The sequence below is a fragment of the Pan paniscus genome, chromosome 8 (assembly GCF_029289425.2).
Source record: "Pan paniscus chromosome 8, NHGRI_mPanPan1-v2.0_pri, whole genome shotgun sequence".
NCBI classification, from domain to species: domain Eukaryota; kingdom Metazoa; phylum Chordata; class Mammalia; order Primates; family Hominidae; genus Pan; species Pan paniscus.
In genome coordinates this window covers 133,910,095-133,930,311 of record NC_073257.2, presented here as the reverse complement: position 1 = coordinate 133,930,311, position 20,217 = coordinate 133,910,095, and the positions used below count along the sequence as shown (strand labels likewise).

Here is a 20,217-nt window from a genome sequence, read left to right as displayed (position 1 = left end):
GAGGTCAGGAGTTCGAGACCAGCCAAGCCAATATGGTGAAACCTCGTCTCTACTAAAAATACAAAAAAATGCCAGGTGTGGTGGCGCGCGTCTGTAGTCCTAGCTACTCAGGAGGCTGAGACAGGAGAATCACTTGAACCCGGAAAGCGGAGGTTGCAGTGGCCCGAGATCGCACCACTGCACTCCAGCCTGGGCGACACCGTGAGACTCCATCTCAAAAAAAAAAAAAAGGTTTCGGAGGAGCAATCCTCACAGCTCACACAGAGCTGGGAATAATTCCTGTTCCCACCGGCCAGAGTGGAGTACCTCATCACTCGTAAGGCATCTGCTGAGCACAAAGGCAGGTTTTGCCTCAGTAGTGGGGAAGATTAATCCTCACCTAAACACTGCTCTCGTTCCACCTAATGAAGCGAGATGCAGAGGATTAAGTTGTTCCAAATAACTTAACTGCATCCCAGAGCAAAGTTCAATAGCATTTATAGGAATACGAAAATATCCAGAACCCAAAAAGCTTAAAGTCCACAGTGTCCAGCCTGCGAGCAGGGAAATGTGACCCATAACAAAGAAAAAAAATCACATAATTTGTCTTGAACCCAGAAATTACACAGATAATAGAATTACTATAAAAAGACTTTTTTTCCAGAATTATAACTGTATTCCGTATGTTCAGGAGGCTAGAGGGAAGACCGAGTATGTCAAGCACAGAGGAAAGATGTAAAAAAGACCCAAATGAAACTTGTAGAGATGAAAACTGCGATGTCTAAAATAAAAAACCCACTGGGTGAAATTAATGACAGGTTAGCCACTGCAGAGAAAAAGATTAGTGAACTTCAAGATATAGCAATAAAAATGTTCTAAAATGAAACACAGAGAGAATTAAGACTGAAAGAAATAACAACAACAACAAAAAAGCATCAGTGAGCTGTGAGACAAATTCAAGTAACCAAATATATGTGTAGAGTCCCCATAGGAGGAGGGGAGATACAAAATATTTGAAGAACTGATGACTGAAAAATCTCCAAATATGATGTAAACTATTAACCAACATATCCAACAATCTCAACTAATGCCAAGCATAAGAAACAGCAAGGGCCGGTGTTCAGGGCAGTGGCTCATGCCTATAATCCCAGCATTTTGGGAGGCCAAGGCGGGTGAATCACCTGAGGTCAGGAGTTTGAGACCAGCCTGGCCAACATGGTGAAACCCCATCTCTACTAACATACAAAAATTAGCCAGGTGTGGTGGCATACGCCTATAATTCCAGCTACTTGGGAGGCTGAGGCAGGAGAATTGTTTGAACCTGGGAGGCGGAGGTTGCAGTGAGCCGAGATCAGGCCACTGCACTCCAGCCTGGGCGACAGAGCTAAGACTGTGTCTAAAAAAAAAAACAAAAAACCCAGAAACAGTGAAAAACCTACACCACCAAGGCATATCGTAACCAAACTGCTTCAAACCAGTGAAAAAGTGAAAAATATTAAAAGTAGCCAAAGAAAAAAAGAACAAAGGTAAGAATTTTGTTGGAAATAATGAAAGCCAGAATACAGAAATAATATCTTTAAAGTGTTGAAAGAAAAAAACTGCCTACCTAGAACTCTTTCCCCAGACAAAATATTTTTCTAAACCAGGTGAAATAAAGATTTTTCCAGACATGCAAAAGCTAAAAGAATAACCCCTAGCAGACCTACATTTCAGGAAATGTTAAAGGAAGACCTTCAAGCAAAAAGAAAAGAATGCAAAATGGTAATCAGGATCTACACGACAGAATAAAGAACACCCAGAAAATGGTAACTATGCAAGTAAATACAGTTTCTTTTTCCTTGTTACTTAAAACTCTTTTAAAAGATAATTGGCTGATTAAAGCACAAATAATATGTATTATGGGATGTGTAGCTTATATATAAAGACCAAATAGAACAAAGTCTGAAACAGAAGAAATGGAAGCATATTGTTGTAAGCCTCTTCTAATAAATGTAAAATGATATAATCATTGTAAAGTAGATTGTGAGATATTAAAGATGTATATTGTACTTCTTAAAGCAACCACTAAAATAACACAAATAGTTGTAGCTAATAAAATAATCCAAAAGGAGGCAAAAAAGGAGGAAAAATGGAATAAGACTATAGATTTAAACCAACCATATTAATAATCACAATAAATGTGAATGTTATAAACACTCCAGTTAAAAGCTACAGATTTTTAGGCCAGGCACGGTGGCTTATGCCTATAATCCCAACACTTTGGGAGGCCGAGGCAGGCAGCTCACTTGAGGTCAGGAGTTTGAGACCAGTCTGGCCAACATGGTGAAATCCCATCTCTACTGAAAATACAAAAATTAAGCTGGGCACGGTGGCTCACGCCTCTAATCCCAGCACTTCGGGAGGCCAAGGCGGGCGGATCACAAGGTTAGGGGTTCGAGACCACCCTGACCAACATGGTAAAACCAGTTTTCTACTAAAAATACAAAAATTAGCTGGGTGTGGTGGTGCACGCCTGTAATCCCAGCTACTCAGGAGGCTGAGGCAGGAGAATCAGTTGCACCTGGGAGGCAGAGGTTGCAGTAAGCTGAGATTGTGCCACTGTACTCCAGCCTGTGCGACAGAGACTCTGTCTCAAAAAAAAAAAAAAAAAAAATTAGCTGGGCATGGTGGCAGGCCCCTGTAGTCCCAGCTACTTGGGGGGCTGAGGCAGCAGAATCACTTGAACCTGGGAGGTGGAGGCTGCAGTGAGCCGAGATCACACCATTGCAGTGGTGTGATAGAGCAGCCTGGGTGATAGAGTGAGACCCTGCCTCAAGAAAAAAGTATAGATTTTCAGAGTGCATTAATAAAACAAGATCCAACTCTATGCTGCCTACAATATAGGTACTTAAATTTTTTTAAAGCACAAATAGGCTAAATGTAAAACAATGGAAGAAGGGGAAGATGCACTATGCAAACACTAATCAGGCTGTTGTGTCTGTATTATTTAAGACAAAGTAGATTTTGCAGCAAAAAGTATTACAGGCACAAAGAAGATAATGTTATAATGATAGAGGATTCAATTTATCCATATAAATTCTAAAATTTTATACATTCTAAAATAAACATTAAAAATTCTAAAAATTTTTATCAAATAACAGAGCTTCAAAACACAAGAAGCAAAAACTGGTAGAACTGAAAGGAGTAATGGACAAATCCACAATTATAGTCTGGTATTTCCAAACCCCTCTCTCAATAATTGAACAAGTGGATAGAAAATCAGTGTGGATACAGATGACGTGAACAACACTATGACCAACTTGACTTAATTAACACTTTTTTAACACCATCCAATAATAGCAAAATAACATTTTTTTCAAGTACAGATGGAACATGTACAAGGGAGACCATATTCTGTGCATAAATTTGAGATGATTCAAATTATACAAAGTATCTTATCTGGCTACAGTGAAATTAAATTAGAAATCAATAACAGAAAGATATCTGGAAAATCCCCAACTATTTGGAAACAATAACACATTTCTGAATAGTCCATGAGTAAAAGAAGAAAGAAAGAAGGAAATTGTAAAGTATTTGAACAGAATGAAAATGAAAACAGAAATATCAAAATTTGTGGGACGCAGTTAAAACAGGTCTCAGAGTGACATTTATAGCACTAAAATGCCTATATTTTAATAAGGTCTCAAATCAATGATGCCAGCTTCTCAGCTAAGAAACTACAGAGACACTGGTCAAACAACAATGTGATTATACCTAATACTACTGAACTGTACACTTAGAAACGGTTAAGATGGTAAATTTTATGTTCTGCCCTTTACCACAATAAAAAAAATTTTTTAAATCAACAAGTATCCGTGTATAAAATAAGCCAGAGAGCAAAGCATACATACTATTTGCTTCCATTTATATAGAGTTCAAGAACTGTCAAAACCAATCAATGGTGATAGAAGTCAGAATAGTTGTTACTCTTGGGCAGGGGTATTGACTGGGAAGGAACAAGAGAAAACAATCTGGTATGATGAAAATGACCTAGATCTATACAGGACTATAAGCATTCATCAAGCTCTCAAATTCAGACAACTCACAGTATGTATCTGATACCAATAAAAAAGGAATTAGAACAAAACTATAGAGACGCTAAAAAGAGAGTGATTCCCAAGAATGTGGGAGGATGGAGGGAGGGGAATGGGTGGAGCCTAAGGGGTTTTTAAGGCAGTGAAACTAATATCATAATGACGGATACATGACCTCATGCATTTGTCAAATTCATCAGAATGTACAACACAAACTGAACTTTAATGTAAACGATAGTAAGTCCTCAATGTTGTCCAGTGGTTCTTGGAAACTGCAACTTTGAGCAAATAGTTATAGAGTAGGCTCTCCAATAATGTGGTTTTGTTCAATGTAGTTTCAGTAAAATGATGACAAAAAAACTGGTCTCATTATACATCATTTCACTTAAAATTGCAGTTTCTAAGAACCTATTAGTGACACTGAGGGAGAACTTACTGTATAGACTTTAGTTAATAATAATGTATCAATATTGGCCCATTAGTTGAAACAAATATACCACATTAATGTGAGGTGTTAATAATAGGGGAAACTGTATGGAGGAGGGAAGTGTGCATGGGAACTCTTTTGTAATAGCTACACGATTTTTCGGTAACCTAAAACTGTTCTGAAAATAGCCTATTAATTATTTTTAAAGTGCATATACATATATAAAAATTATATACACACACACACACACACTTTTTGTTGTTGTTTGAGACAGAGTCTCGCTCTGTCACCCAAGCTGGAGGGCAGTGGCATGATCTTGGCTCACTCCAACCTCTGCCTCCTGGGTTCAAGCGATTCTTCTGCCTCAGCCTCCCAAGTAGCTGGGACCACAGGCATACACCACCGCGCCCGGCTAATTTTTGTATTTTTAGTAGAGACGGGGTTTCACCATGTTGGCCAGGCTGGTCTCAAACTCCTGACCTCAAGTGATCCACCTGCCTCGGCCTCCCAAAGTGCTGGGGTTACAAGAGTGAGCCACCACGCCTGACCACACACACACATTTCTTTAAGGGTGTGTGTGTGTGTGTGTATATTATATAATATATATGTATAATATATAATTTGCATATGTTTTTTATAATATATATGCACACTTAATATACCACCTAACAAAATATAGCTATCTCACAATCAATAAAGAAAAGAACTAGAAAAAAAACAGAAGAGTGTGAGGAAAACACTAATATTTTGAAAGCCATTGTCTGCATATGGTAGGAGCATTGGTGATTTTTTCCTCTCCACTCTGCACTCTTCGCTATGTTCCAAGTTGCTATAATAAATGGGTATTATCTCCTAATGGAAAAATACTCCTCTTCCCCTGTTGTTTAAAGCCTCAAATGCTCTGTTGAAACCAGAGGAGCAGAAAACAGACACACACCTAATTCAGCACATGATCTTCCTTTTCAGCCAGTGTCAAAAGTCAGGAGCTCACTCCTCCTCTCCCTCCCACTCTCCTCTCTGTGTTTACTTCCTGCCAAAGATAAATAATGAGTCAGAAGCAGGAGAAGGAGGGGCGGAGGCTGCTCTCCGCTCTGCCCGACACACCCTGGCTGGGCGGGAGCCTGGGAATTGATCTCAGAGTCCTCCCAAGTTTGGAAGGAACAGAGCAGGCCACCTGGGAAACACAGGGCTCGGTCTGTAAGAGCTGGCCCTGGCCGATGTGCAAAACACAGCTTAGATCTTTCTGATTTTTCTTTTTTCTGCTAAGAACTGACCCTGTTTATAGGAAAACTAAATGTTAAGGATTGACCAAGGTTCACTTTCTAATTATGGAGACCAGAACACAAACACTTCAGACACCTGTGAGAGTCAGTTACGAGTCTGGGTTTCAGGTGGATCAAACCAGCCTCGGTTCTAGTCCCCGCCCTGCCACATTCTGTCTGTGTGACCTAAAACAAGTTCCTTAACCTCTCTGAGCCCTGATTTCCTCATATGGCCCCCTTGGGTCATCTACAGCCATCCACACAGAGCTGCCGGGTGAGGTGATGTGTGTAGCCCTAGGCCCAATGCCCAGCCTGCAGCAGACCGATTCCACAAATGACAATGAAACGGAGGAGTAAGAAACATCCTGGCCTTCCATTTAAAGCCCATTTAGTTCATTTTTTCAAACCATCTTTCTAAACCCTTCCCCATAGCTGCTGCTATCCACACCAAAGATGTTTTTGTTCTAACTAGGAGTTTGTCTTCTGAAAAAGCCAAGAGGTTGAGCTTAATATTATGCTACACCTCCTATCTCCCATATGTAAAGAAGCTCTGGGCCGGGCACAGTAGCTCATGCTTGTAATCCCAGCACTTTGGGAGGCCGAGGCAGGTGGATCACCTGAGGTCAGGAGTTCGAGACCAGCCTGACCAATATGGAGAAACCCTGTCTCTACTAAAAAAAAAAACAAAATTAGCCGGACGTGGTGGCGCATGCCTGTAATCCCAGCTACTCCAGAGGCCGAGGCAGAATCACTTGAACCCGGGAGGCGGAGGTTGTGGTTAGCCAAGATGGCGTCATTGTACTCCAGACTGGGCAACAAGAGTGAAACTCCAGGCGTGGTGGCTCACGTCTGTAATCCCAGCACTTTGGGAGGCCGAGGCGGGCAGATCACAAGGTCAGGAGATTGAGACCATCCTGGCTAACACAGTAAAACCCTGTCTCTACTAAAAAATACAAAAAATTAGCCAGGCGTGGTGGCGGGCACCTGTAGTCCCAGCTACTCGGGAGGCTGAGGCAGAGAATGGAGTGAACCCAGGGAGGCGGAGCTTGCAGTGAGCGGAGATGGTGCCACTGCACTCCAGCCTGGGTGACAGAGCGAGACTCCGTCTCAAAAAAAAAAAAAAAAAAAGCCGCTCTGACATGTCCTAAAGTTTATGTGCCTAGTCCTTCTTAAATTCTGTTTCCTGTGGATCTACGATAGGGACAGCTGTTCTCTGCCTGGGACTGTCTTTTCCCCATAATCCTCTACTTCTACTCAGTTTTGGAGACCCAGCCCCAAGAAACCTCCCCTGGAGACCTCTCCTGGTTCTCCCCAGCAGAGCCAGCCCCTCTCTCCCCGCCCCTGTGCTCCCAGAGACCCCACCTAGGGCATTTAGCTTGTTCTAGAATTATTCATTTGCATGCCTTTCTCTAGACTGGACTGGACATCTTGCTCATCTTTGTACCTCTGGTCCAGCCCAGAGCTTGACCCGTAGTGTGTAGTGGGCCCGTGTTGATTAAATGGACTAAGACACCGACCCCCTAAAAAGGCTGGGGTGCTAAGGAGCTGGGCATGGAGCAGGAAATGAGCTGTCCCTGAAGCAGAAAGGAGAACTCTGCTTTTCTCTAGAAGATGCCAGGCCCTCCTGGGATTCCCCCAGCACAAGCCCGGGTCTGTGATAGTCGGCACTTTGTCCTGACAGCTTCACCTGGCACCCGTACGATTTCCTCCTGGAGCCCAGGTCTGTGGCCGTGGAACTCGGCAGACACACCTGACCTTAGTGCTTTTCACATCTCAGCATATGGTCCCACCTGCCCAGTCGCTCAAGCCAAAGCTTCAGGAATCTTCCTCGATTCTTTTCTCCCTCCTTTTTTTTTTTCTTTTTCTTTTTCTTTTTTTTTTGAGACGGAGTGCAGTGGTGCCATCTCGGCTCACTGCAAGCTCCGCCTCCCGGGTTCACGCCATTCTGCTGCCTCAGCCTCCCAAGTAGCTGGGACTACAGGCACCTGCCACCACGCCCCGCTAATTTTTTTTGCATTTTTAGTAGAGATGGGGTTTCACCGTGTTAGCCAGGATGGTCTCGATTTCCTGACCTCGTGATCTGCCCACCTCGGCCTCCCAGAGTGCTGGGATTACAGGTGTGAGCCACCGTGCCTGGCCCCCCCTTTTTTTTTTTTTTTTTGAGATGGAGTCTCTGTTGCCCAGGCTGGAGTGCAGTGACATGATCTTGGCTCACTGCAACCTCCACCTGCAGGGTTCAAGTGATTCTCCTGCCTCAGCCTCCCGAGTAGCTGGGATTACAGGCATGCGCCACCACGCCCGGCTAATTTCTGTATTTTTAGTAGAGACAGAGTTTCGCCATGTTGGCCAGGCTGGTCTCAAACTCCTGACCTCAGGTGATCCGCCCACCTTGGCCTCCCAAAGTGCTGGGATTACAGACATGAGCCACCGCACCTGGCCTCTTTTTCTTTTTCCTTCTAAAGCCAGTCTATCAGCAAGTCCTGGCATCTCTAGCTCCACTATATCCAAAATATGGAAAGCTGCTCACATTTTCTCCACCTTCACTGGTATCTCAGTCCATGCACTCTCAATGGGCCAAGACCATCCCTAGGTGGGGTGAAAATTGGTTCTTGAGAGGTGAAAAGAGCCTTAGATAGTACAATAGTCTGTGGCCTCAAAGGCCATAGCACAGAAACATATACAGCATTCCTGTGGTATTGAACTTTCTTGGAGAGGGAAAGGCAATGAGGAATAAATGTCTCTAACTTCCTTGCAGGCAGCCAGGAGTGAGTGGCAATAAAAACGAGCTTGAGAAACCCTGCCCTAGTTCCAGGTACCACATCTTGCTTGGGGATTTGCCTGGGGCTCTGCCTGGGGCTCTACCTGGGCCCCTTCTTTGACCACCTGGCCCCAGTCTTGCTTGCATCCCCAGCACCAGAAGGAAATCCAAGTTCCTCACCATGGCCTTCAGGGTCCAGGCTTGGCTGATCAGGCCCCTGCCCACCTCACCATCTCTCACTGCCTCGATGGTCACCCATTCCTCTAAAGCAGGGAATTCTTCCTCCTTAAGCCCTTTGCAAGGCCTGTCCCTCCACCTGGAATGCCTGGTCCCCTAGGTCTTCCATGTCTGCCTTTTTGTCATTCCAGACTCAGTTCCTACATCACCTCCTTCTCTGGCCATCTAATCCAGTGGTTCTCAAACCTTAGGAGTGCCAGAATCCCTGGGCTTGTTAAAACACACATCACTAGGCCCCACCCTGAGTTTCTAGTTCAGTGAGTGGGAGTGGGGTCAAAGTTTTGCATTTTTAACAAATTCCCAGGTGATGCTGAGACCACTGGGCCAGAAACCCCACTTTGAGAATGGCAGGTCTAATCTAAAGTAGCCACTTTCCCTGTTACTCTCTAGCTTGACACCCTGCTGGGTACCTTTCAGAGCCTCCACACCACCCAAAAGTGTCTCTGTTCTATTTGTTTCCTTGCTCAATGTCTAACTCCTTAACTACGGTGTATTTACCCACCGGAGCAGAGCTCCCATGGTGCGTGCTGCCAGCTGCATCGTCACCACCTAGTGCAGGAGCAGGCACAGAATGGCTGCCCAGTAAATATATGTTGGAAAAAAAAAAGAGGAGAGAACAGGAGAGGGGGCATGAGTCTGATGCGAATTATCCAAAGCGCAAACAAAAGTTAGCTATCCTTATTGGCCTGGGGGTAAACCCTGGTCAGTGTCTCCCAAACTTGCTTTCTCATGAGAATCTCATGGGATTCTTATTACAAACACAGATTTAGGGGTCTCATCCCAAATCTACTGGCTCAGACTCTTCAAGGGGGGAGGGGGGTGTTCAGGAAATGGGTACTTTAACTGATATCCCAGGCAATTCTGATAAAGTGGTCCTGGCAATAGCTCACCATTCCTTAAATTTCCCTCCTCAGAAGAATCACCTGGGGTGCTTATTAAAAACACAGATGGAGCCCGGGCGTGGTGGCTCACGCCTATAATCCCAGCACTTTGGGAGGCTGAGGCGGGCGGATCACAAGGTCAGGAGTTCGAGACTAGCCTGACCAACATGGTGAAACCCCGTCTCTACTAAAAATACAACAACAACAACAACAACAAAAATTAGCCAGGCGTAGTGGCAGGTGCCTGTAATCCCAGCTACTCAGGAGGCTGAGGCAGGAGAATGGCTTGAACCCGGGAGGTGGAGGTTGCAGTGAGCCGAGATTGCGCCACTGCACTCCATCATGGACACCAAAAACGAAACCATGTCTCAAAAAAAAAAAAAAAACACACAGATGGGGCTGGGCTCAGTGGCTCACGCATGGCCTAGCTCTCACTTTAGATGTCCCAGTGTTTAATGTTGGATCTTTCTTTTGGGTTCTTGATCCAGAACCTTAGAGTCTTCTTGTCAACTGAAGAATCATGAGGTTCATAAATTTGGGGAGGAAAGCTTATTTCTTATAAAGAGTTGCAGTGGCCAGGCATGGTGGCTCATGCCTGCAAATCCCAGCACTTTGGGAGGCCGAGGCAGGTGAATCACAAGGTCAAGAGATCGAGACCATTCTGGCCAACATGGTGAAACCCCATCTCTACTAAAAATACAAAAATTAGTTGGGCATGGTGCTTCGCACCTGTAGTCCCAGGTACTCGGGAGGCTGAGGCAGGAGAATCACTTGAACCCGGGAGGTGGAGGTTGCAGTGAGCCAAGATCGTGCCACTGCACTCCTGTCTGGCGACAGAGTGAGACTCCGTCTCTAAATAAATAAATATATAATAAAGGGTTGCAGTCTGCAGGCTGGCCATCTATCCCGCAGGCTGGAAAGTGACAGAAGCGCTTCTGTGCTTTGCAGCAGAAGCCGGAAGCAGGCACTTGAGATAGGGAAGTTTGAGACTGGAATTTATGCTGAACAGGCTAAGTAGACACATTCAACAGATTATAGGAAGAGCTATGAGTATTCATGAAGAGGGGCGTGCATGCATAGTAAGCAAACAGACATGTTACACCCCATGCTCACTTTGTGGTGTAGACAACATTTAAATGCGTTAAAATTAGGCTTTATACATTAAAAGGTGACGCAGAGGGTGCGAAGGCACTCAGGGTGCCAAACCACTCCATGGTGGGTGGTCTCTTGTGTGGAAGGAATGCTGGTCAGTTGTTGTGTGGAAACCACAAAAGGGAAGGGGATCTGGCTGAAACCAGTGGTGGAGCAAGTCTTTTGAAAGGGCTGGTTTGCTTGTTTCTGCTGAACCCTTAGGAAAGAAAGTCTAACATCAGCTAGCGAGGGAGCAGGTACGGGAAGGTTGTCTGACCTCCATCCTCTCAGGGCTCCAAACTCAGTTTTTGTTTTTGTTTTTTTGAGACAGAGTTTCACTCTTGTTGTCCAGGCTGGAGTGCAATGGCTCGATCTTGGCTCACCCCAACCTCCACCTCCTGGGTTCAAGCCTCAGGTTGAACCCTGCCTCAGCCTCCCAAGTAGCTGGGATTACAGGTGCCCACCACCATGCCTGGCTAATTTTTTTTAATTTTTTAATTTTTTATTTTTAGTAGAGACAGGGTTTCTCCATGTTGGTCAGGCTGGTCTCGAACTCCCGACCTCAGGTGATCTGCCCGCCTCGGCCTCCCAAAGTGCTGGGATTAGAGGCGTGAGCCACCGTGCCCGGCCAAACTTAGTTTTTAAGGCTTCTTTAGGGTCCCTTTGGCCAAGAGGGAGTCTGTTCAGCTGGATGGAGGGCTTAGGATTTTACTTTTATTTCTCATTCTTTGACTCCACCTCTTCTGCCCACACCCAGGCAGTCACCGGGTTCTGTGGGTTCTCCCTTGGGATTCCTTCTGGCCACCATTCCTCTACTACAACAACATCCCCTAGTGCCCCTTCCAGCCGGCACCCTCCACCCCTCCAGTGCACCAGTCAGTGCCCCACCCTTATCTTCAGAACATTTTCCTGGCATGCATAAGCCCTTGTTTATTTTATTTTATTTTTATTTTATGTTTGAGACGGAGTCTCACTCTTGTCGCCCAGCTGAAGTGCAGTGGCATGATCTCACCTCACTGCAACATCTGCCTCCTGGGTTCAAGGGATTCTCCTGCCTTAGCCTCTCTGGTAGCTGAAACTACAGGTGTGCACCACCATGCCAGGCTAATTTTTGTATTTTTAGTAGAGATGGAGTTTCACCAGGTTGACTAGGCTGGTCTCAAACTCTTGACCTCACATGATCCACCGGCCTTGGCCTCCCAAAGTGCTGGGATTATAGGCGTGAGTCACTGTGCCCGGCCCAGCCCTTGTTTAAAAGCAAACAAACCACAAAGCACTTCCCTAGCTTCCAGTTACCTTCAGGATAAAATCTCAACCCCTCTCCTGACTGACAGATTCTCCTCAACATGGCGCCACTCCTCATACCTTGTTTTCAGTGAACGTCACCACCTGGGTCTGCACTCACTTCCTGCTCAGCCCTAGAGAGGTCCAGTTCAGGAATTCTGCCCCTGCCTGGAATGGCCTCTAGAGCCTGCCCCTTTCACTCAAGTTCCCTCCACCCCTGCCAGGAGACCCTCCTTGTCCACTCCAGCTCTCAGGGAAGGCTTCTTCTGAGCCCCAACAGCACTGGGCTGAGGTGGTCACACAGCTGCGTGGCAGAATGCAGCAGTCTTCATTGTGTGGTCTCTGGACCAGCAGTACTAATACCTGGGAACCTGTTAGAAATGCTCCTTACTGGCTGGGCGCAGTGGCTCACGCCTGTAATCCCAGCACTTTGGGAGGCTGAGGTGGGCAGATTACCTGAGGTCAAGAGTGCGAGACCAGCCTGGCCAACATGGTGAAACCCCGCCTCTACTAAAAATACAAAAATTAGCCAGGCATGGTGGCAGGCGCCTGTAATCCCAGCTACTTGGGAGGCTGAGGCAGGAGAATCGCTAGAACCCGGGAGGCGGAGGTTGCAGTGAGCTGAGATCGCACCATTACACTCCAGCCTGGGCGACAAGAATAAAACTCTGTCTCAAAAACAGAAAAAGAAAAAGAAATGCCCCTTCACAGGCCTCACCACAGACCTGCTGCATCAGACTCCCCAGAGGCGAAGCCTAGAAATCTGTCTTAATCTGCCTTGCAGGTGATCTTGGTGCCCACTCAAGTTTGAGAACCATCAGATAACAGCTAAGACTCCAGGCTGTTGAGTTTCCACTCTCCTTCATTCAGTGACAAAGTGAGACAGGGTATGGACGGGACTTGGCCCCCACCAGGACTCTACTAGACCTTGCATACTCCATCCAGTGCCATCCCTGCTGACCAAGAGACCTTGAAGAAGCTAAGGTTAGCAGCATTCCACCATCTTACTCAAGGGAGTTAACCCTATTGACCGCATGCGCACAAGTCCAGAATGACCCATCTTCACCCACTGGCTCATCATAATACCAAAATTCCCACCCAGGTGGGGCTTATCTGCCATTTTTTGAGTTTTGTTTTGTTTTATAAACCTTTATTTTGCGTTCAAGGGCACAAGTGCAAGTTTGTTACATAGGTGAACTCGTGTCATGGGGGTGTGTTGTACAGATTATTTCATCACCCAGGTATTAAGCCTAGTACCCATTAGTTATCATTCCTGATCCTGTCCCTCCTCCCAGCCTCCTCCCTCCAATAGGCCCCAGTATGTGTTGTTCTCCTCTACGTGTCCATGTGTTCTCATCAGTTAGCTCCCACTTATAAGTGAGAACATGCAGTGTTTGCTTTTCTGTTCCTGTGTTAGTTTACCAAGGATAATGACCTCCAGCTCCATCCATGTCCCTGCAAAGGACATGATCTCCTTCTTTTTTATGGCTGCATATCTGCCATTTTTTGATCATGCAATGCATGGCCTAACACGTTCTTTCACTGTGCCTGTGCACTCCGCGCTCTACCCCACACATGTAGCGACGCTCCCATACCTCATGCTTGTTCACGTCACCCTTCTTCACTTTTTTTTTTTTTTTTTTTTTTGGAGACGGAGTCTCACTCTGTCACCCAGGCTGGAGTGCAGTGGTGCAATCTCAGCTCACTGCAACCTCCACCTCCTGGGTTCAAGCAATTCTCCTGCCTCAGCCTCTGGAGTAGCTGGGACTACAGATGCATGCTGCTACACCCAGCTAATTTTTTGCATTTTAGTAGAGATGAGGTTTCACCGTGTTGCCCAGGCTGGTCCCGAACTCCTGAGCTCAGGCAATCCACCCACATCGGCCTCCCAAAGTGATGGGATTACAGACGTGAGCCACCATGCCCTGCCCACCCTTCTTAAAACACCAAAAAGACCTGTCCTCGGGGAGCCAGCCGGAGAACTTTGCTCCAGCGCTGTCTCCCTTGTGTTCAAACATAAGCCCCTCACAAAGCCTTGTTTGGGAGATCTGTTTGGTCTTGTGTCAATTACCATTGCCTGGGAGCCTAAGCACTGTGGTCAGAAACCAAAGGCGCCGGGAATTCAGCTAGGAATCACTCAAGGTCACTCCCTGCCTGATTCTCACTCCCTGAGAAAAGCCAGTCATCTCGAAACACTGCCCTTGACCTTTTTCAGAAGAAGGAGCACAGGAAATGGAAGCACAGGAAATGGCCAATGACCAACAATTTTTGACCTACCTAAATGGTAATTTCCTCTGGTACAACCTAATATTAATAGCTCCATTATCTGGCAAAAGGTTGTAAGATAAAATCGGTTGTGTCTTAAGGATCTAAAAGGAAAAAGCTGCTCAGTCCCTGGTTGATGATATCCAAGGAGGGCGGACCAGGGACCAGTCCAGACTGGGAATCAGCTGTACTGCTACATCAGCTGTACTGGCATGGACACTGCTGAGCTGAAAGAGATGCTACTGGGGTTAAGCTTCACCCTAGGAGGCTGGGATCATTCTCCCTCAAGAACCCAGGGGCCTGTGCATGGATGGTCATCAGGGAGGCAACTCCCAGACTCTGGATGGTTGAACTATGCTGGGCTAAGTTACAACAGCGCCACCACGTGGCAACCGGAAAAGCAAGACAGTTGAATTGATGGGACCCCACTCTTCCTATTGAAGAACTTTGGGGATGAGTAAACCCCATGTTCTAGCATAATTCAGAGGGAGGGAAGAGCCTCGAGGAGAAACAATGGACTTTCTACCTCTAAGGTAGATTACATCATGCTCCAAGCCTCAGTTTCCTCATCTGTAGAGTGGAGATAATGCCTGGGCAGAGGGACCATCTTTGGGAATATTCACATATGCATTGTCCCTATATTCTTCCCTCGCTCCATGCCCAGCAGGTGGCCACTGCAGGCCCTTCTGTGTTTTTTGCCTCTGGATTTTTCCAAGTAGAAAACAGAAAGAGTTGCAGGTCAATGCGTCTTCCCACCTTTTGTAAAAACTTACATCCTTTGAAGAGAAAATGCTGGTTGTCCAATGAGGCCAAGGGACAGATGCCTCAAGGCCAATGCGCCTGAGAGTGGAGAGAAAGGGCCCTGAACAGTGGGGAACCTCTGAGAGTCCCTCTCTACTTCCAGACCGTATCCTCCGGTTCAGAGGGGAATGAGCAGGGAGGGTGCTCGAGGAAGCAGTCATGGGCTCCCAAAGCCTCGCCAAAGATTTCCTCCTGCCTACGGTTGTGGAGAAGCAGCACAGTCCCTCAGCCTGAGGGGCAGTGTGGTCACTGGCATCACAGGGAAGGTGCTGGGGTTGGGGAGGGAATGGATGATGGTCTCAATGCACCAGGCTCTGGAGAGAGAAGTCCCAAGGATGGCTGCCCTGGGTGATATGGTTTGGCTGTGTCCCCACCCAAATCTCATCTTGAATTCCCACGTGTTGCGGGAGGGACCTGGGGGGGGTGATTGAATCATGGGGGCTGGTCTTTCCCATGCTGTTCTTGTGATAGGGAGTGGGTCTCACGAGATCTGATGGTTTTAAAAACGGGAGTTTCCCTGCACAAGCTCTCTTCTCTTTACCTGCTGCTATCCACATAAGATGTGACTTGCTCCTCCTTTCCTTCCACCGTGATTGTGAGGCTTCCCCAGCGACGTGGAACTGTAAGTTCTTCATTAAGCCTCTTTTCTTTGTAAATTGCCCAGTCTTGGGTATATCTTTATCAGCAGTGTGAAAACGGACTAATACACTTGGCATACCCACCAGCCTGGCAGAGTAAGGACTCAGGATCAGAACCGAATAGGTTTTTTAAAAAATGCAATGATCTATTGCACACACAGAGCATTTGGCATAGTGTCTGGACCCTATATGCAAAATGGACGATAAATGCTCTTTATCCTTGTTGGTGACGCCAAGGACGGGTGACTCACTGAAACCGCACACAGGAGCCCTGCTCCGTCAGGAGCGATGGACTCACTGTCAGCCCTTGCAGAGTAGGAGGGCCTGTTCCTTCTCGATAGATGGTTTCTGAGTTAGTACAGGGCCCTGCACTATAGACACACACACATTTATGGAGGAGAATCATGTTTTTAATTGTGAGCAGGAAGCTGCTTTTTTGAATGTGTTCTTGGAAGGCACCTCTTTTTTTTTTTTTTTTTTTGAGGCGTAGTCTCAGTCTGTCTGCCAGGCTGGAGTGCAGTGGTGCGATCTCGGCTCACTGCAACCTCCACCTCCTGAGCTCAAGCGATTCTCCTGCCTCAGCCTCCTGGGTAGCTGGGACTACAGGCACACACCACCACGCCTGGCTAATTTTTGTATTTTTAGTAGAGACGGGGCTTCACCATGTTGGCCAGGGTGGTCTGGATCTCCTGACCTCGTGATCCACCCACCTCGGCCTCCCAAAGTGCTGGGATTACGGGCACCTCTTTTATGCTCAATTTGCATGCCAACGAGAGGCAATTCTTCAAGGGAAAAATAATAATTGACTAAAGCTGGGGAACAAGCAACAAAAGACATTTGAGCTGCTGCTACTCTTCAGTCCAGCTGTGACACAGGCCTCGAGCAATTCCCAGGCCTCAGGAGATCCCAGGACCTCACCAAGAGGGAAAGAGAAGAGCTGGACCCTGGGCCTCAGCCACAGTGGCTTCCCTTGTGTGGGATTCCAGAAAAGACAAATCCATTCACTAGTTTCATAGTCATCCAGAGCCAAGTCAGAGGTCTCATTAGAACCAAAGACTAAAACCTTTGTCCTGTGACCCTGATGAAAAGTTCATGGAAATGGAACAGACACGGGGGTCTGGGGAAGTTGAGGAAGCACCATCTTTAGCAGAGAATAGAGATCAAAGGTGCTGTTTGAGGGATCATTCTGATTCCCTCAGCAAAAAACACTCTGCCCCATCTGATTGCCATTTCCCTAAAGAAATCCAAAGCTCCTGCCAAGATGCCCCAAGTACTTCCTCTGGAAAGCCACATAGCCCAAGCCACCCACTTCCACGCCCCAGGCATGAAAATTCCTGCCACCAGGGGTTGCGCTGACTTACCCAAAGCAAAAAAAAAAAAAAAAAAGTCACTTTGAGTCTCAAGGTTTTGCAAAGCTATGAAGTAGCATGTGAGTCAAAGTTGCATTGTCTATGACAGGGGCCTATCATTCCATTTTGCATTTTTGTTCCACAGAGTTCCTGCTCATTTGCTTCCCTTAAGGCCTGTCATGATACACTCCTGAGAGCTGGGCTCCAATTTTGCAGGGTTTTTCTGACCAAATCCATGGGCTATTTGTGAGTTGAACCCACAAGCAGTTATTAAGTGCCCCCAGCGTGCCTGGCCTGTGTCCATGCTGGACACCAGGTGCTCGAGTCTGCTGGACTACTGCTTGTATCCCCTAAAACTATGAGTGTGGGGCCAACATGGGGAGAGGCCCAGGAGAGAGCCCCGGCAGGGAGCCCTAGGGCCTGGCTGTGGCTCATAACAAGAGCCAGTGACCAGCCAGGCATGGTGGCTCACACCTATAATCCAGCACTTTGGGAAGCTGAGGCGGGTGGATCACCTGAGGTCAGGAGTTAGAGACCAGCCTGGCCAATATGGTGAAATCCCGTCTCTACTAAAAATAGAAAAAATGGCTGGGCATGGTGGCGGGCTCCTGTAATCCCAGCTATTCGGAAAGCTGAAGCAGGAGAATCGCTTGAACCCACGAGGTAGAGGTTGCAATGAGCCGAGACCGTGCCACTGCACTCCAGCCTGGACGAGACTCCATCTCCAAAAAAAGGAAGTGACTGATGGGCCACCCCCGCACTGGCCACATCCCACTGCCACAGTTGGTTTCTGGGATTCATCCACCAGCCTCCCTGGGACAAAGGGCTTGGGTGGCTTTGGTAATTGTGTTCTCAGTCCTCTGTTTCATGGTCCAGTGCCCGCAATGGCCACCACACTGAGATACAGACTCCACTTAGCCACGGATTAGACACTGATAAACCCCTGGGAACCCTTGATGTTTTCCATTTTAAGTTCTGACAATGAAGATACTCTGGAGTGTGGCTGGAATGGAAGTCTATAATTACTAATTTCATCTTTGGGCAGGCAATCAGGATGAATTTTTCAATCATGCAGGCCTAGCCAGTCACAGAGAGGTCTGTGAACCACTGCTTGGAACACCTCACCACTGAGGACGATACCATGTGTCTAAGGGTCCAGTTTCCAAAGCAAATGGGGCAAAGCTAATGCTGGAGCAGGCAATGAGCGGGGCAGTCCTTGGGCTGCCTCAGTCCTCCAGAGCTGGCCTCCTACCTGGACGCGTCTCTGTGGTCAGGGCTTCCGGGCGTGTCCTGCTGCTTCCTTTTTATATTCTGACTGTTCCCGGGTGGCTGCGCGGACCTTGGAGTCTGAGCTGATAAAGTCCTCTGAGCCAGGAGAAAAAGAAATTGGAAAGGAAATCAGATAGGAGTCTCTGAAAACACAAAAACATTTATCAACAGGGCACCCACCACAGCATTCAAGGTAAGGTTGTCCACTTGCTCTGCCGTCCAGCGAAACACCTACTATGTGCGGCACTGAGCTAGGCCTTGAGGATATATGGCAGCAAAGCAAAGGTGGCTGCTGCTCTCATCCAGTGGGGAAGAAACAAAGTCAAACAAGCAGTTCCAACTGAATGCTTTAGTAGAAAAACCAAAACTGGGGACACCTACCACACTTTGGGGTCACTTGCGCCCTAGGAGAAGTGGAGCATTTAAACTAAGACTTGAAAGTGTGCAATTTGTTTGTGGCACTCCTGAGATGAAAACACATTTTCCTCCCTCCACCACCGATGGCTTCACATACCAGAATTCAGCTGGAAACCTAGGGAAAAAAACTAACCGGAAGAAGAAAACCATGAACGCTTAGAAATCCGGACCCAACCACTTGGGATCCTAACCACTCTGAGAGTTGGTCACCTTTTCTTTCACTCCAGGATAAGCTTGTCCACCAGTTAGTTGATTTGTTGTTGTTGTTTTTATAAACCATATTCCTACAGACTAGTTGATTTTTAAAACCAGGATGCAAAAATATAAGGCTCAGTCAAAACTTTAAATCACAGGACAGAGATGAGATTTAAAATTAAAAAAAAAAAACAGAACCTCATTTAAATGATGCTATTTTAGTATAATATAAAAATCAGAAGAAGGGAAAGGGCTTTTGTAAGCTCCAAGCCATATCTCCCAAAGCAGTGGTTGTCTTTCATTTTGTTTCCCCAGCGGCGACCCTGTGCCCCCACCCCAGACAACATGCACCCCTTGTTCTGGGATGGGGTCTGCCTTCTTTCAAGAACAGTTCCACCCATACCCTCCATCCCTGAGGTTCTCATGGAAAATGCCAGTCATAGTGCCCCATGTCCCTGCCCACTGGAGTGTACATGAGACTCAGGTCAAGCCAGGACCTTCTACGGGATTCCCTGAAGAACCAGGGCAGTTCTGGTGGGGGGTTCTATAGAAGGTGAGTCGGGAAGTTACCTGCAGCCTTGTTTCCAGCTGTGGTGGACGAAGCCGCCACAGAAAGAGATGGCAGAGCTCGCAGGCAGAGAAAAGCCGAGATGCCAGGCAGAGGGAGCAGCCCTGCTGGGGCCAAGGCCTCATTCTGCCCTAGCCATCTGGGAGCTCTATGATGAGGCCGCATGCATTGCCCTTTTCACCTTAGCAGGTGGGTACAAGCTGAATTTCTGTCACTAGCAACTGAGAGTGCATTCCCCGGTCCACCTCTCATCCAGATGAGCTGCACCAGATCAGCTTGGAGGAAAACAAAGTACTCCCTGGTCAAACACCTTTGACAAGTGCTACATAATATAGGCCTCCTTTAGAAATTCACAATGCACATTAGCATAGTAAAGATTCTGAGTTCTACAGCAGAATAACTTACTGAATTTTAACTCAGAGTTTGCCAGAATTTCTTGACCACAGGACTCTGTTTATGTACCACAGTTTAACATCTTATAGAACTCGCGTTACATGGAACACACATTTGAAGATAGCACAAGACCTCATTTCTTTCTACCTTGCTTAAATCTAGCAGATGGTGCAAATCTGTATGACAGACATTCCCTAGCCCATGGGCACCTTTGTGAAAATCAGAAGGTGGCACTCTTCTGGGCCAAATGCATGGCCTGGGAGCAGACGATGCCATTGTGTGAATTAGAA

General features: G+C 46.8%; 1 protein-coding gene across 1 annotated transcript in view; it reads right to left on the bottom strand.

The window, feature by feature from the left end:
• Positions 1-18,445, bottom strand: part of TACC2 (transforming acidic coiled-coil containing protein 2) — a 201,023-nt gene extending 182,578 nt beyond the window's left edge. The window contains exon 1 of the mRNA XM_063607540.1: positions 18,338-18,445. The gene's annotated coding sequence lies outside the window, so the exon portion shown is untranslated. The remainder of the gene's footprint in view (positions 1-18,337) is intronic.
• Positions 18,446-20,217: the final 1,772 nt, after the last annotated feature.